The following is a 16,277-nucleotide window of genomic DNA, read 5'->3' as shown; positions in this document are numbered from 1 at the left end:
TAGAGCTCTTAACTGAATCACCGCAGGCAGCCATCGACAGTCACCCAAAGGCAAAGCAAAGATGGATGGCAAACGCAAACAGAGCCCGCAGAAGCAACGACAAGCCCAACCTGAATCTTCAATGTGTCCCACTCAGTCCTAGGAACGACCCAACAAGCGAACTGCCCGACGCCAGCAGTGTGTACAGAGAGAAATCTCACTCTGACGAACATCTGGGCCATCAGAGACCCATACAGAAAACACACATTTGCGGTCCAAATATAGAACATTCAATGGAAAAGCAAACACCACAGGAAATTCAAGGAGGTTGAACATTTACTTGTAGACAGCAAACAATGAATCAAACCCAAAACTTCCCTTAAAGCAAACGCCACCCAGACAAATGGGACCCAAGCTGACCTCTTCTCTTGGGCCAGGAACTGACAAAATTAAACTTCACGAGGGACAGCTGCTTCTGTGGACCATTTCAGGTTGAAATATAAACTGGGAAGTCGTGAAGAGACAGTCTCTGGTTTTATTCAACTAACTTCTCTGAAAACACACACATACAGGATCATCAAAAAAAAGAAAAAACACAAGGCCATTAGAACCTATTAACGACTGGGTGGGTATGAGCTGTACTGAGAGAAAAAAGAAACACTTCCATGAGCTAATCTTACTAAATATTTACTTTGAATATACTAATGTAATTAACCGGGGTTACATAATGTTGCTAAATTCAGATTTCCAATCGTAAAGCTTCACATACAATTATTTGAACTGCAGTGGATTTTTATTTCTGCGGGAAAATGAAAATAGTTCATTTTCATAACCCAAGCTTCCCTAGAAATAACAGCCTTCCTTCATAGAAATTTCGTGGATGGTAATTCACAACACCACAGACTCGAGTGTTTACATCTTCCCTCAAAGGTTAGCATTCTGCAGATATTCCACATACTGCTGGCTCTTACCATTTGTCGCTTCTATTCCCCTATAGTCTTGCTTCCCACACCTGTGACTGTAATTCCCCAGGAGTATACATAGACAGATCTTGGGCTTCCCTGGTGGCGCAGTGCTATAAAGACTCTGCCTGCCCATGCAGGAAACTCAGGTTCAATTCCTGGGTGGGGAAGATCCTCTGGAGGAGGGCATGGCAACCCACTCCAGTATCCTTGCCTGCAAAATTCCACGGACAGAGGAGCCTGGCAGGCTATGGTCCATGGGATCACAAAGAGTCAGACATGGCTTAGAGATAAGCACATATACACAGATCTCTGCACTTCATGGGTACCTGCGGCATGCATTTAGGAAAGAAAAACAACTTTTAAACCCGTTTCTTCGAGGAATCTCAAGATATGGTTATTCTCTGATACAGCTCTGAATATTATTTAGCATAATTTGGCTCGAAAATAACCAAGCGAGTAATTATTAGAGAGTTATCAACAACAAAAACAGGAAAAGATTCCTGCCCAAAGCTGAAGCGATTTATCAGTGTTGAGCTGACCTGTGTGCAACAAGACGTTGGGTCGCCGGGACTCCCCTGACTGTCCACTGGCTGAGAATCCGCCTTCCGATGCAGGGGACGAGGGGCTCAATCCCTGGTCAGGGAGATAAGCTCCCACACCCTGGGAAGCAACGAAACCCGTGTGCCACAGCTAGAGTGCCTGGGGGTCACAACGAAGACCCCTCCTGCTGAAACCAAGAGCCCTCCTGGGGGAGGCTCAGGACCTGGGCGAGGCTTAAGGCATCCAGTTAAAAGCAAAATACTTTGCGTCAATGTCTCTCGCCTCTTAGACGATCCGGGACGGGGCAGACAAGAGTACCTTCCGAAAGGCTTTCATCAAACCATGTTACAGGAGCTTCAAGCACTGATCTCTGGAGAGCAGAGATAAAGGGGCATAACACAGACATCAAAAATTCTACTTCCCGGGAATTCCCCGGAGGTCTACTGGCTGGGATTCCAAGCTTTCAGTGCCAAGGGCCTGTGTTCTATCCCTGGTTACGGGGGTTAAGATCCTGCAAGACATAGGTTCAATTTTTTAAAAAAAGGAAAAAAAAAATCTACTTCCTGTTTCTTCTATGTCTTTACAGTCAGTGTCTTCTGAATACTACCATAAAAGGAACCATCTTCTGTTTTTTCCATTAGCAGATTAAACGGATCAGTTTTGTTGTACAGTCGCTCAGTCGTGTCCGACTCTGAGACCCCACGGCACACCAGGCCTCCCTGTCCATCACCAACTCCCGGAGTTCACTCAAACTTATGTCCACTGAGTCGGTGATGCCATCCAGCCATCTCGTCCTCTGTTGTCCCCTTCTCCTCTCGTCTTCAATCTTTCCCAGCATCAGGGTCTTTCCCAATGAGTCAGCTCTTTGGTAGCCAAAGTACTGGAGCTTCAGCTTCAGTCCTTCCATTGAATATCCATTGAATATTCCATTGATCTCCTTTAGGATGGACCGGTTTGATCGGTTTACCCAAGGACAAATGAATGTCTTGAGCGGATACTGACGAGCCTGAGGGTCGTCATCTGCAGACGTCTTGTGTGCACAGGGCTGGTTCTCTGCTTTCCTGGACTCACAAAAGCTACACTGCAAACTCAGGAGCCACAAAAAGAGACACAAGACTCGAAAACCACAACTCACACACAAAACCCGAAGCTGACACCTCAGTCACTTCAAGCTAAGCAAACACAACGGCTGCTGTGGAAACCCAGGAACTACTTGCGGTCGGCATTCAGTGGGCCACAACCGAAGCTTCAGCAGTCCTGCGCAAACGACCTGAAGCTCAGGCAAAGACCTGAAGTGTGGAGGTGAGTCCCAGGTCTCACCTCTGCAGCCCACAGTGCAGTCTGGGTTGTGAATATAATTTCTGTTATTTATTTACTCTCTGCAACGCTACCAACAAGCATCAACCAAAATGACACTTTTCTCTATTAAAAAGCCTCTCAAGTGATATGCAAAAATATATATATATATACACATATATAAATAACCATGATGGATGAAATATGTCTTTTGGGGAAAAAAAGAAAAAAACACAATATAAACAGCCAGACTGAAGGCACACAAAGGCCTGTATCACAAGCCTGTTCCAGCGCTATCTCACATCTTGTGCAGTTGGAATCACGTCTTCCACACAAAAAAAAATAAAAAGCGTGGTTCTTGGGAGCCCCAAGGGCATCCGTCAATGAGAGCAGCCGATTTACAGACAGAATTGAGTGATTATGAAAACACCACGGCGTTAAGAAATGCTTTAAAAAGCACAGCACTGTTCCAACGTTTCCCCATGCAGCTGCAACTGGGATACTGTCATCCGGTTCCGAAACACAAATCGTTTCTCAGCTCTCAAAGCAGGCAAAACCCGGTAGACCCAAATATACAGTACTGTCACTGTATACGCTGGTTTCTCCAAATGACATTATTAATAGCTGCACCCCTGGGGGGAGGTCTGATCTTTAAGGTGGCAGGCCTGTCACAACGCACGTGTACACACACAGAGACTACATCTGTGCCCCCCTTTATTCAGGGACTTCAGTTTCTTTCCTTCATCACCTCTAAGGACCTCACCGGTGATCTCTAAGACACTTTTTCACCATACACCTCTCAGTGAAAACCACTGAAGCATTAACCCCAACTCCTCTAAGTATTAGCTAGAGATAACACTCAACTAACATTGCATGCATTTTTCGTAGACCACAGACATTTTCTAACTATTCAAAAAAAAAAAACACACACAGACAACTTAAGTTTCTTCCTGCACTCCAGTAAATCTCACAGAGCACCTACCAGAGGTGAAATTCACTTCTCAAGAGTCCACTTCGGGAATTAAAAGCGGAAACAAGGCATCTGTGTCCTCCTCGGCCCCAACTAAAGGTGGAGACTCTGGGTTTCAAGGAAACGTAGTCAGAGGCCCGTGAAATTTAACAGGCAAGTTCCATTTCCATAAACTCCTCCACTTTTTTCAGCCGGTCTACAACCATCTCTTGTCATGCCCTGGACACGCGACATCATTAATTCTCACTGTCACCAACTTCTGGGCCAGGTGCCCCTCCACCGCTCTCTCTCCTGGCAAAGCTTTTTGAAGAATTACACTTCAGATCCCTGGAAACTGTTGAAATTGGCACAGAATCATCATGCGTCTTAGGAACACAAACCTAACATGATTACTTTTTCCATGATCACATTAGGAGCTAAACCAAAGCGTGCCTCCCAAGACTGACCTGCAACTGTCAGAAACTAGCAACCGTGGTTCTTACGTTGATAACCGTGAATATCTATCTGAGTCTTTAACCAACACTGAGTTGGCAGTCAAGTTTCAAGGGATTAAAATGCCTGATAAGATTCTGTTGGGAAAAACCACCTTGGCAAGGACCCAACTTGAACCTGTCTCCTAAATGAATCAATTCTCTGCTGAGTTGCTTTTCTGAAATTCAACATAAAACTCGGCAACTACCTGGCTAACTTCATAGATGCTGAGAATTATGTCTGCATAACCAGCACTACAGACATGAAGGAGACTCTACTTTCTCAGTTCTCATCTTCAAACGCATGTTAAGATAACAATGGTACCTGGAAAGGCATAGTTGACCTGGCTAAATCCAATACTTTGGCCACCTGATGAGAAGGGCTGACTCACTGGAAAAGACCCTGATGCTGGGAAAGATTGAGGGCGGGAGAAGGGGACGACAGAGGATGAGATGGTTGGATGGCATCACCGACTCAATGGACCTGAGTTTGAGCAAGCTCCGGGAGTTGGTGATGGACAGGGAGCCCTGGCGTGCTGCAGCCCGTGGGGTTGCGAAGAGGCGGACACGACTGAGCCACTGAACGGAAGAATCACTCACGACGCACCGGAAACAAAAATCTCTACTCGGTGACACAGGATTTTCTCCAGTTCTCCATCATAACTTACCAGGTCTTTACCACATCAAAGTATTTGCTATTCCTGATTTAAGAAACAATATGGCATCACACAAACTTCTTTTGCCCACATTTCCATCTCCCAGAAAGTTTAAACTAACAGAAATTATTGCAAAGTGGATAACGGATGTGCACAGACAGCTTAGAGCCGGATGACAAGCGGCAAGCCTGTAACAGTTACGAGTCCAGCTCTCCAAGACAGGAAGGGCCATCTCTGTACATGGATTGCTCCAACATGGATGAGGCTGACTCTCACAGAAGTCTTCAACGTCTTGGAGAAAAACAGGGAGGCTGACCGAGTTGGTGGAGGAGGTACGGGGTCGGGGGGTGGGGGGGGTACGGGGTTGGGGGGGGTGGGATGGATGGGGCAGGCTGGTGGCAACTGTTCCAGAAAGCAAAGTGCTAGGGGATGGCTATTTGGGGTCACCTTCGGGCTCAAGAGAAGTAAATAAAGAGATCTCTCATGTTTCCTTTTTAGCATTCCAGCCACACAGACCACGACAGGAATAAATGACAGGAATTCCAGGCAAGAGACACTCTTCACAAGAATAAACACTGTGAATTTTGCCCTGAGCATCATTTCTGCTTCTTTCACAGGGTCTCTGGAGATCAGAAGACAACACCACTCCTAAGAATTATTCGGGGGTAACTCACAGCGCAAAGTGTCCTCTGAAATGCTACAGGGCTTTTTTTTTTTTTCCCCCTAAGTAGGCAACTGACTTAGCAACGTTGAGGATTGCCTATTTCACCTATTTCAATCACGGGAAACAGGACAAAGCAGGACACACAGTTCTCCCAAACAGCTAGTTAATACAAAACCACCATAAACTCAAGGTTCAAAACACAAAGATCATGGCATCCAGTCCCATCACTTCATGGCAAATAGATGGGGAAACAATGGAAACAGTGACAGACTTTGTTTTCACAGGCTCCAAAATCACTGCAGATGGTGACTGCAGCCATGAAATTAAAAGACACTTGCTCCAATGACCAACCTAGGCAGCATATTAAAAAGCAGAGACATCACTTTGCCAACAAAGGTCTGTCTAGTCAAGGCTATGATTTCTCCAGCAGTCATGTATGGATGTGAAGGTTGAACCATAAAGAAAGCTGAGTGTCGAAGAATTGATGCTTTTGAACTGTGGTGTTGGAGAAGACTCTTGAGAGTCCCTTGGACTGCAAGGAGATCCAACCAGTCCATCCTAAAGGAACTCAGTCCTGAATATTCATTGGAAGGACTGATATTTAAGCTCCAATACTCCGGCCACCTGATGGGAAGAACTGATTTCTTGGAAAAGACCCTGATGCTGGAAAAGATTGAAGGCAGGAGGAGAAGGGGACAACAGAGGATGAGATGGCTGGATGGCATTACCGACTCAATGGATATGGGTTTGGGTGGACTCCAAGAGTAGGTGATAGACAGGGAGGCCTGGCATGCTGCAGTCCATGGGGTCGCAAAGAGTCAGACACGGCTGAGCAACTGAACTGAACTGAAACCGTAACCTATAAGAGTGTTTTTTTAAAAAAAAAAAAAAAGATGGGAGCTTCCCTAGTGGTCCAGGGGTTAAGAATCTGCCTTGCAATGGAAGGCAAACAGGTTCGATCCCTGGCCAGGGAAGATCCCCCAGGCCACCATGCAACTAAGCCTGAGGGTTACAAGCGCTGAGGCCCTGGGCTGCAACTACTGACACCCGAGCACCCTAGAGCCTCCACTCTGCCACAAGAGACGCCACCACAACGAGAAACCTAAGCACTGCCAAGATTAGACGCTGCTCTCCGGAACGAGAAAGCCCACACGATGCAACAAAGACCTATCACAGTCCAAAAACTGCAATCAATTTTTTTAAAAAAAAGCCATCATCAACACTGAAGCAGTCTTCCTTTTCCACATTAGGATCTGCACACACGAGACATGTGAGAGGCTTCACAGCTAGCTCCTTTACGCCTTCAACGCTACACTTGAGGACACACAGGTTCAATGACTTCAACACAAGCCCAAGGCAGGACTCACCTGGCCAAAACGTCAGGCGAAGGCTTGTCCTAAGAGAACACGCCACGTCTCACTTGATCACAGACAGTGAAATGACGACCCAAGGTAGAATGTAGGTCAGCAACCACAGAGAAACACAGCTGTAGGAATTTTATTTCTACAACAAGCCAATGCCAGCACAAGTGGGTATTTTTAGCCTGCCTTATGGCCCCAGTATTAACCCACTGGGAAAAACCACTGCCTCGAAAAGGCAAGTCCAGTTTTTGAAACTCAAGACACGAGCTACGAATATACGGGACATATTCAATGTCTCTCCGCAGGATTGCTGGAGAAAGTCTCTGAACGCGGCCCCCCAAAAAATGTCCCACGTCAACTGACCTCGAAGCAAGGACTGCCCGGCATAGGAAGAGACTAAATCTCAGGCACCTAAGACCACAAGACACCTGACATTTTTTTCACCATGATCTCTTCCAAGTATTAAGAAGCTCTAAGTGCGGTTTTCCCTTGCTTTTGATGATATGCATGGTGCAGAATGATTCTCAGGAAAATACACTGGCCCAAGTGTTCTGTTAACTAAGCTCAGTCACATCTGACTCTTTGCGACCGCATGGATCGCAGTATGCCAGGCTTCCCTGCCCACCACCAACTCCTGGAGCTTGCTCACACTCATGTCCATCGAGTCGGTGATGCCATCCAACCATCTCATCCTCTGCTGTCCCCTTCTCCTCCCGCCTTCAATCTTTCCCAGCATCAGGGTCTTTTCCAAGGAGTCAGGTCTTCACTATCAGGTAACCGAGGTATTGGAGTTTCAGCTTCAGCATCAGTCCTTCCAAAGAATATTCAGGACTGAGTTCCTTTAGGATGGACTGGGTTGTATCTCCTTGCAGTCAAAGGGACTCTCAAGAGTCTTCTCCAACACCACAGTTCAAAGGCATCATTTCTTAGGCGCTCAGCTCTCTTTATGGTCCAACTCTAACATCTATACATTATTACTGGGAAAACCATAGCTTTGAATAGATGAACGTTCGTCGACAAAGTAACGTCTCTGATTTTTAATACACTATCTAGGTTGGTCAGAGCTTTTCTTCCAAGGAACAAGCATCTTCTAATATCATGGACGCAGTCACCATCTGCAGTCACTTCGGAGCCCAAAAAATAAAGTCTGCCACTGCTTCCACTGTTTCCCCATCTATTTGCCATGAAGTGATGCCATGATCTTAGTTTTCTGAATGTTGAGTTTTAAACCAGCTTTTTCATTATCCTCTTTCACTTTCATCAACAGGCTCTTGAGTTCCTCTTTGCTTTCTGCCATAAAGGTGGTGTCATGTGAGGTTATTGATATTTCTCCGGCAATCTTCATTCCACCTTGTGTTTTATCCACCTCGGCATTTAGCATGATGTACTGTGATGTGAGAATTGGACTATAAAGAAAGCTGAGTACCAAAGAATGGATGCTTTTGAACTGTGGTCTTGGAAAAGATTCTTGAGAATCCCTTGGACTGCAAGGAGATCCAACCAGTCCGTTCTAAAGGAACTCAGTCCTGAATATTCACCAGAAGGACTGATGCTAAAGCTGAAACTCCAATACCTCGGCTACCTGATGTGAAGAGCTGACTCATGTGAAAAGACCCTGATGTTGGGAAAGAATGATTGAAGGCAGGAGGAGAAGGGGAAGACAGAGGATGAGATGGTTGGATGGCATCACTGACTCGATGGACACGAATCTGAGTAAACTCCGGGAGTTGATGATGGACAGGGAGGCCTGGCGTGCTGCAGTCCATAGGGTCGCAGAGAGTTGGACACAACTGAACAATTTCCCTGTCCCTTTTCACCCTGATTCTGGTGGTGCTGGTTACAGACATTTCAGCATGCAGAAATTCAAACTCCATCATGTAGTAAATCTGGGAAACACACAGAGTATCTATGGGTCTATATATAGCGTGTATCTGTGTGTGTGTGAACGTGCCAGCCCCTGAAATTTAACTCAAGAGGAGAGAAAAAGACAAGGAAAGCAAGCAGGCAATTGCTGGAGACCACCGGAACTAATAAAGACATAGTATTCTTGTTATTATTGGATGCTTCCCCAGCCACTCCCAACTTCAGAGAGTAAGACATGAGCGCAGCGGGCTCCAAGCATGATGATAACCCTGTCTGTTAACACAACAAGCCTGAGAAATAAATTTGCTTTTCTCTGTCTCTGTCTCTCTCTCGACATGAGTAAACCAAGGCCAGGGGAGATCATTGATATGCCCAAAGGCGACATCGGTGCATGGTGAGCTGGCCTCAAACCAGATTTCCTTCAGAGCCCTGCCCCCCGACGCCCAGGACCACCAGCAGCTCACAAGGCCCCCAACCAGGGTGTGCCTGGCGCTCCCCTAGGGCTTCCAGAGGAAAGCGCTTCAGGCTGGCTCCGGGAGACCCCAGTGCACGCAGGGACCAGACTCTGGGTGCCAGGGGTGACCCCCACCCACCCACTGCAGGTCCACAGCCCTGCGGCTCCCCAGCCCTTGTCCACTAACCCACTAGTCACAGGAGAGGGGACCCAGCCTGAATCCCGCAAGTAGGGGACCCTAACCCCTCGCCCTCTGGAGCACCCCCAGCAGTGGAGGTCACCACCCCCCAGTCCAGGTTAACCCACATGGCCCTGGGCCCTGTGAGGGCCTGAAAACAGCAGACAGGTGCTGGGTTCCCCCCATCCCAACCCGATAAATACCCAAAGTCCCCAGAAGCTGACTGAGAGCGACACCTGGGCAAATCTGCAGTGACGTCAGCAAAACCCACAGGAAGAAGCCCAGTGCAGGGGTGCAAAGCCTCGAGGGCTCTGAAAAGCCTGGGGCTGAAGACGGAGCGGTAGCTGAACTGGGCGTGAACACATCCTGGCCCACCGAGCCCCTCCAGCTGCTGCGGTCCCCAAAGGCCATCCACCTGGCCACCTCCTCCTGTTCCCTTGTCCTCCCTTCCTTCGAAAGCATCCTAAAACGGCCTGTGAGATCCGACCGACGCCTACCTTGTCCCGCCATCCCACTGGCCCCCGGACCAAAACAGGACTCAGGACTCACAGCGCTGGGTCCTTCTTTGGGGGTGGCTCTGTACCAAGGAGCACCGTGAGAGGGGACCCAACATCCGTGGGCCCACCAGGGAGACCACCGTCCCCTCAACCCCCGACACGTGACCATCGCAGGTGTCTCCAGATGCTGCCAAACACTGTAGGGGGCGAAAGTGCCTGAGCTGAGGACTATGAGGGGACAATGAGCTTCCCGCGTTCAAACGCTGAGGACACGGTTTCCGTATGCAACCATCTCCTCTACCTTCACCTGCTTAAACTTCTATTTCTCTTCAACCTGCAAGCCAATGCTTCATGGCTCATTTCCACCCACCAAGAGCTAACCAGACCCGTGGAAGTGGTACCCAACTTCCTGCAGAAGATGGAAATTGTCTTCTCTCTGTTTCTCTGTCTTCAACCTGCAAGCCAATGCTTCATGGCTCATTTCTACCCACCAAGGGCTAACCAGACCCGTAGAAGCGGTACCCAACTTCCGGCCTAAGATGGAAATAATCTCCCCTCTGTTTCTAAGTGTACGTTTGCTCCAAGCAAACTGTTTTCAATGGCTTCCACTTCACACCTGCATGCTTCCATCCGGCAGAGGATTCCCAGAAAATATTTGATGGCGGTGATCGCACACAAGAGGGCTTGCAGGAGGCCATCCCCTCTGCCAGCTTACGACCACCCTGGATCAAGTGTCTGGGGAGCACATTCGTGACCGCCTCCATTTCCACCCCCACCCCCCCACCACCCTGAGGTTTTAAATTTGCTTTCTCCCTTTCCCTTTAAAAAAACACGTGGACTCCGTCCATCTGTCCCTTCACACATCCAGCTTTTCTTTTGGTTTGACTGGTGGTATGGCCAGGCCCATCCGTTTGGTCCAGCCCCATGGGAAGGATGGATGAGGGGAGAGGGCCACGGAGGGCCAGCCTCGAGGGGACAACTGGTGTCCAGTTACTTCCTTCACGCTAAAAATAGTTATGGGGAAAAAAAAAAAAAGTTTATCATCTTTTCAACTTAAGCATGTTTACAAAACTTGAGTCTTGCCTCCCAACTGAACGCTATTTTTTAAGTGTCTCGGGTGCTGAAAACAGCAGGTCACATAGTTTTCTAAAGGAGAAACAGGAGGCAACAGCGAGGTGTGGAGAGACCACACCTGGGGGGGCCTCATTTTACAGGGCAGGGCGATCAGGCTGGTCCCCTGGCCCCGGTCAAACCTGGCAATGCTCCTGAACAAGAGCTGGGCAAGGGGGCATCCCCAGGGTTGGCGTGAGGAGCCCTCCTTCGCAATAGGTCACTGAGGGAGGCTGTGAATTTCTGATGCTCAAGACCTAAGTGAGATGCCTTCTCTGGGTCTGGCTTCCCCCTGCTGGAACCCATTTCGCCACTCTGCAAGCGAAATGATCGTGACTATCCCGGGTGTCTCAAAGGCAGACGGCTCTTGAGATGAAAGCAAGACTAAAGACAAACAGTACAAAGGGGCCATCTGGGAAGTCACCTCTCTCCCAAAAGCCAAACTGGGTTCCCCCCACCCTCCTGATTTACAAATAAAATTTCTAATCCGTGGCAAAAAAAAAACAAAAAAAAAAACCCGCAAAAGATTATGCAAACACATCAACTAAGGAATTAAAAATAACATCCTGATGCAGGGACCGGTGTACAGGAAACAGCCACCATTCAGCCACTTGTTAAAAACACACTGACCATTGTCAAGTCTCATCTGTTGGGAGGATTCCTCGTCGGCCTTCTTGATACAGAAGATTTTGCCCTCAGGACGTTAAAACTTAGAACACAAACTTGGCTGGGGGAGTGGAGAGAAGGGGAGCGTATCAGATAGTCTCTCAATCAGCTACACGGGGCCACACTGTTGGCAACACCTTGAGACCCCCAAGGGATGCTGGCCACAACACACTCGGGCAGGCAACGTGAGGACTGGCTTTTTTTCAGAAAGGGAAACAGAGGCACACACTTTTTCCAAACTTGAATCCTCACAAAAACTCCAGCTTGGAGTCCTGGTTTTCCAATTCAGAAGTGATCCACACTGCCTCAACCTTAAAACTGCAGCTGTCAATCTTACTGAAATCACTTTCCCAGGTGACTTGCTAGCTGAAATTTTTTTTTTTAAAGGTTTACTTTGGCCACCTGATTCGAAGAGCTCACTCATTGGAAAAGACCCTGATGCTGGGAAAGATTGAGAGCAGGAGAAGGGGTCGACAGAGGATGATGGCTGGATGGCATCACCCACTCAATGGACATGGGTTTGGGTGAACTGTGGGAGGTGGTGATGGACAAAGGCCTGGCGTGCTGCAGTTTATGGGGTCGCAAAGAGTCGGATACAACTGCAACTGAACTGACTGACCAGTAAATTGTCTAAAATTCTTAGAGCCTCTCCCCTCCTCCCACAAGCAGCAGGCTAACTCTTTACTGTTCTCTTTACAGAGCCTCACTTGCAGTAAAAATAGAGTGAGTGTGTGTTAAATCACTTCAGTCATGTCCAACTCTTTGCAACCCCGTGTACTATAGACTGCCAGGCTCCTCTGACCATGGGATTCTCCAGGCAATACTGGAGTGGGTTGCCATTTCGTCCTCCAGGGGATCGTCCCAGCTCAGGGATCGAACTCGAGTCTCCTGCATTGCACGCAAATTCTTTACCATTGAGCCACCCGGGGAAGCCAAACTGCAGAGCACCACTCCCAAACTGGACTTTCTTCAAGTTCTGCACTGTTGCAATAAGGTGACCCCCAGGTACACACACCTGTTGGCTATCTGAATTATGGACAGAGCACTGAAGCAACAGACCTGGGCGTTTTAGTAACACCACCACTATTAAATGAACTTTAATTAGCTGGAATCTAAATATGCCCAGGTGGGTAGTGGCTACCACACCAGATAATTAAGCTACGCACAAAACAATGCTGCCACTGTGATTGACCTTTCATGATTTCTGTTGAGAAATCTAGGATTTTATATATAAAGAGAGAGTTTAATGTAAGATTCTGTATGGGGGAGAAAGTGTGTCTCTGTAATTTAACAAGTTTGTCTCCAAATGGGAACATTCACCCCATGTCAACACAGCAAGACAACACCAAGCTTCAGAGCTGGGTTTCCAGAATCAAACAATCTTCCCTCCACCACAGATGAGCAAAGTCAGTGTCTTCTGCAGCTGAATGGAAATAATAATCGCTGCACACAGGGCGTTAAGTGCCTGTAAAATCCTCAGTGCATGGCATCTGAGTAACCAAAGGACGATGAATCTATCTGCGCCAGAGCAACAGTGAAAATTTACAAGTGAACTCGACATTTTCAAAAAAACTTACACATAACGGTTCCTCCTCTCTGCCCCTGCACTATCCAATGAGTACCGTGATCTCAGTTCCCATTTTTATTTTTGCACATATAGCAAATGTTACCCGGAAAACTGGCAAGACTTCAAGGTCAATGGTGGAGCAGGACATCAGGGTGGGCTGTTTCACTAGTTCAGGCCAGATGGGGACAAAGGTTGCTTTTCCAGCAAAAGCAGTTTTACGTGTCCCCACGGAGCTGGACTCAGGGGGTCTTTGGCTGCCTAGCACTGAAACCTACAAACCTCCCACCCAGGTACACTCAGGAAGTCATCACCAATGAGAACACTGAAGCTCCTCTGGTTCAAAGGGGTTGACTTCATGAACTTTAACTAAAACACCCCAACTTGCAGGAGGGGCGAGACTCAGGCTCCAGGGGTGAAATTTCAATAGCGGGGGGAGGGGGCGGGCGGATGGGGGGGGGCGGGTGCAGGTGCTGATAATACCTGGAGTGACTAAGCCGTGGAATAAAAGCAGACCCAACCTCCTTGCTTTGCACAGCACCAAAGGAAAAACACCTTAGAGTCTTCACGGGCTGTTCCACAGGTGTGTGTTCACTTAAGGAACTTCACACGGAATGATCCTTCAGGGGCCATTTTAAGACGTGGGTCAAGGGATGGGACTTCAAACTTTCATTTCCGGATTCGTTATCCAGCTGGGTGGTTTTCCACGGCAATCTGCAGTACATCTGAGATATCTGAACATCCCTTCCACGTGAAAAGCGTCTTCAACTCTCAATGGTTTCCATAATCGACATCTCCCCACCCCCACCCGATCGCGTCTCTTCTAGGAATGACTAAACTTCCCAGAAGACCTTCCACCATCTGCTACCCCTGAGGCCACCGATCAGACTGGACTTAACCAGAGCCTCCCCGCCATCACCACCCGCACGCCCCCCTCCCCCAGGCTGGAGTCCCGCCCCTCGCCTGCCAGGTTAACCCAAGGGCTCAGGCGGCGCGTCTGGATAGAAAAACATTTAAGAAGTCAGCTCAAGCCACATGTGACAAAGCCAAGCAAGAACCCAAGCCGCGGCAGAAGGAACAGAGGAGACGGATTTCTATTTCCTTGGCGGTTCCGCGCTACAACATCGGCGACAGGAGGGGAAAAAATCGACAACACCAACACACCTCGGACTTTTTAACTTCGTGGAATTTGCAGTGGACTCGGAGGAAGGCCAGGCCGTGCCTTAAAACCATCCCGGGCGCGGGCCTTGCCGCGCACGGGCAACGCACGTGAAGTCCCAGAGCCCCGAGTTGGGGGGGGCCCTCTAGTGACCCCCAAGTGTCACAGCCCCCGGCGACCTCCGGCGGCCCCCGACCCCACGATGGCGCGCCCCACTCCATTCCGAACCGGCCACCCCCACCGCCGTGGGCGAGGTCCCCTCGGGAGGGTGGCGGGGTAGGGGGTGGGGAGAAGGAAGCACTGCCTGGCACGCGGATCTCGGGGCACCCCTCCCCCCCAGGCCGGGCGCAACAGGTCTACAGCCGCCCCCCCCCGGGGCGCGCTCTGTGATCGCCTAGGGACGCCCACCCCCACCCACCCAAGGTGTCCCCATCCTGTTTTCCACGCTACGGGCCGGGCTGGGAGGGTGGGGGCGCAAGTTGGGGGGAGCTCCCCACTTCCTGACAGTTTCCGCGCCGCAGAAACTGAACCGCCGCGGGCCCGCGCTGCCTCGCCCGCCACACAGTGCGCCCTACGCGCGCCGCCGCGGCGCGCCCCCCGGGGTCCCGGCCCGCGCCCCCGGGGGGGGGCGATAAATGGGGCTCCCCTCCCACATGAGGGGGGGGGTCCCCGCGGCCGCGCAGGCTTGCCCGGCCAGCCTCGGGCCCGGCAGACAAAAGCGGCACCCGAGAGGGCCAATGGAGCGCTCCCCACCCCCACCCTCCTCGCCAAAACTTACCGGTCACCTCCCCCTCCCCAAAACAAAGAAGCCTCCCCTTCCCCCCCACTCCAGTCTCCGCCCGCCCCCACAACCCCCGACGCGCCGGCACACTTTGGGGGAGCGGCCCCATCGGGGTATTGTTCAGCCTGCAGGGAGCGCGCGCAGCACCCCAGCCTGAGCCCCCGGGGGACACTTGGGGAAGCTGGGCCCCCCTCTCCACTGCACCCCGCCCCCCTAACCAGAGACGGGGGTCCCCGGGCGGGCGGGCGGCCGGCCTGAACCCCTCGGAGAGCCGGAATGAGCTGGGCCCGGGCCTCCCCCCTACCCCGAGCGAGAGAAGTTTCCGCAGCGCGCCCGGCCCGGGCCGAGCCCCGCGCGCACACTCACCTCGCCCTGAGCCGCGCAACTTGTGTCCGGCGCCGCCGCTCCGAGCCTGCGCCCCGCCGGCCGCCGCCGCCGCCGCCGCCGCCGAGCCCGGGCCGCGCCGCGGCCGCCGAGGGCCCGGCGCCCGGAGCCGCCGCGCGCCGCCCCCCCGGGCCGCCCCCGCCCCGCGTCCCCCGCCGCCGCCGAGTCCCCGAGACGCGCGGGCGCTGGAAAGTTTCGGGTGCCGAATGGCGGCGAGGGCGCTGCGGCGGCGGCGGCGGGGCGGGGGCGCGGGCGGCTCCTCGCTCCCGAGCGCGGAGGACGGGGCGGGCGGGGAGGGGGGGGAAACGGCGGCAGCGGGAGAGGGCGGGACGCGGGAGGGACCGGCGCGGCCAGTGACCTCCGCTGGGGAGCGGCCGCCGGAACGCCGACCCCGGCCGGGAGGACGGCCCTGGGCGCCGCCCCCAGCCTGCGCCCGCCCCCGCCGCCGCCGCCGCCGCCGCCGGGGGAGGGGAGCCCGGGGCCCCCCCATTGCCCTCCCCCATCACCCCCCACATCCCCCAGCCTGCGGCCTCCCGCACCCGGGGCCTCCCCGTCGCCCTCCCCCACTGCCCCCAGCCTGCGCTCGACCCCGCCTCAGGGAAAGGGGCCCCTGCACCCTCCCCCACCCGGGTCCCTTCTCACCGCCCTCCCCCACCCCCAAAGCGGCCTCGTCCTCGGCCAGCCCCTGCCCCACGGCCCCAGCCCGCCCCCTCCCCCACC

At 51.5% G+C, this 16,277-nt stretch overlaps 1 protein-coding gene across 22 annotated transcripts in view; it reads right to left on the bottom strand.

Moving 5' to 3' along the window:
* Positions 1-15,941, bottom strand: part of LOC101119116 (transducin beta like 1 X-linked) — a 247,841-nt gene extending 231,900 nt beyond the window's left edge. For all 22 annotated transcript variants that reach the window (XM_060408649.1, XM_060408658.1, XM_060408662.1 and 19 more), the window contains exon 1: positions 15,540-15,941. The gene's annotated coding sequence lies outside the window, so the exon portion shown is untranslated. The remainder of the gene's footprint in view (positions 1-15,539) is intronic.
* Positions 15,942-16,277: the final 336 nt, after the last annotated feature.

Source organism: Ovis aries, chromosome Y, assembly GCF_016772045.2.
Source record: "Ovis aries strain OAR_USU_Benz2616 breed Rambouillet chromosome Y, ARS-UI_Ramb_v3.0, whole genome shotgun sequence".
Taxonomy (NCBI): Eukaryota; Metazoa; Chordata; class Mammalia; order Artiodactyla; family Bovidae; genus Ovis; species Ovis aries.
Note: the sequence above shows the minus strand (reverse complement) of the source record. Positions and strands in the feature narration are given on the sequence as shown.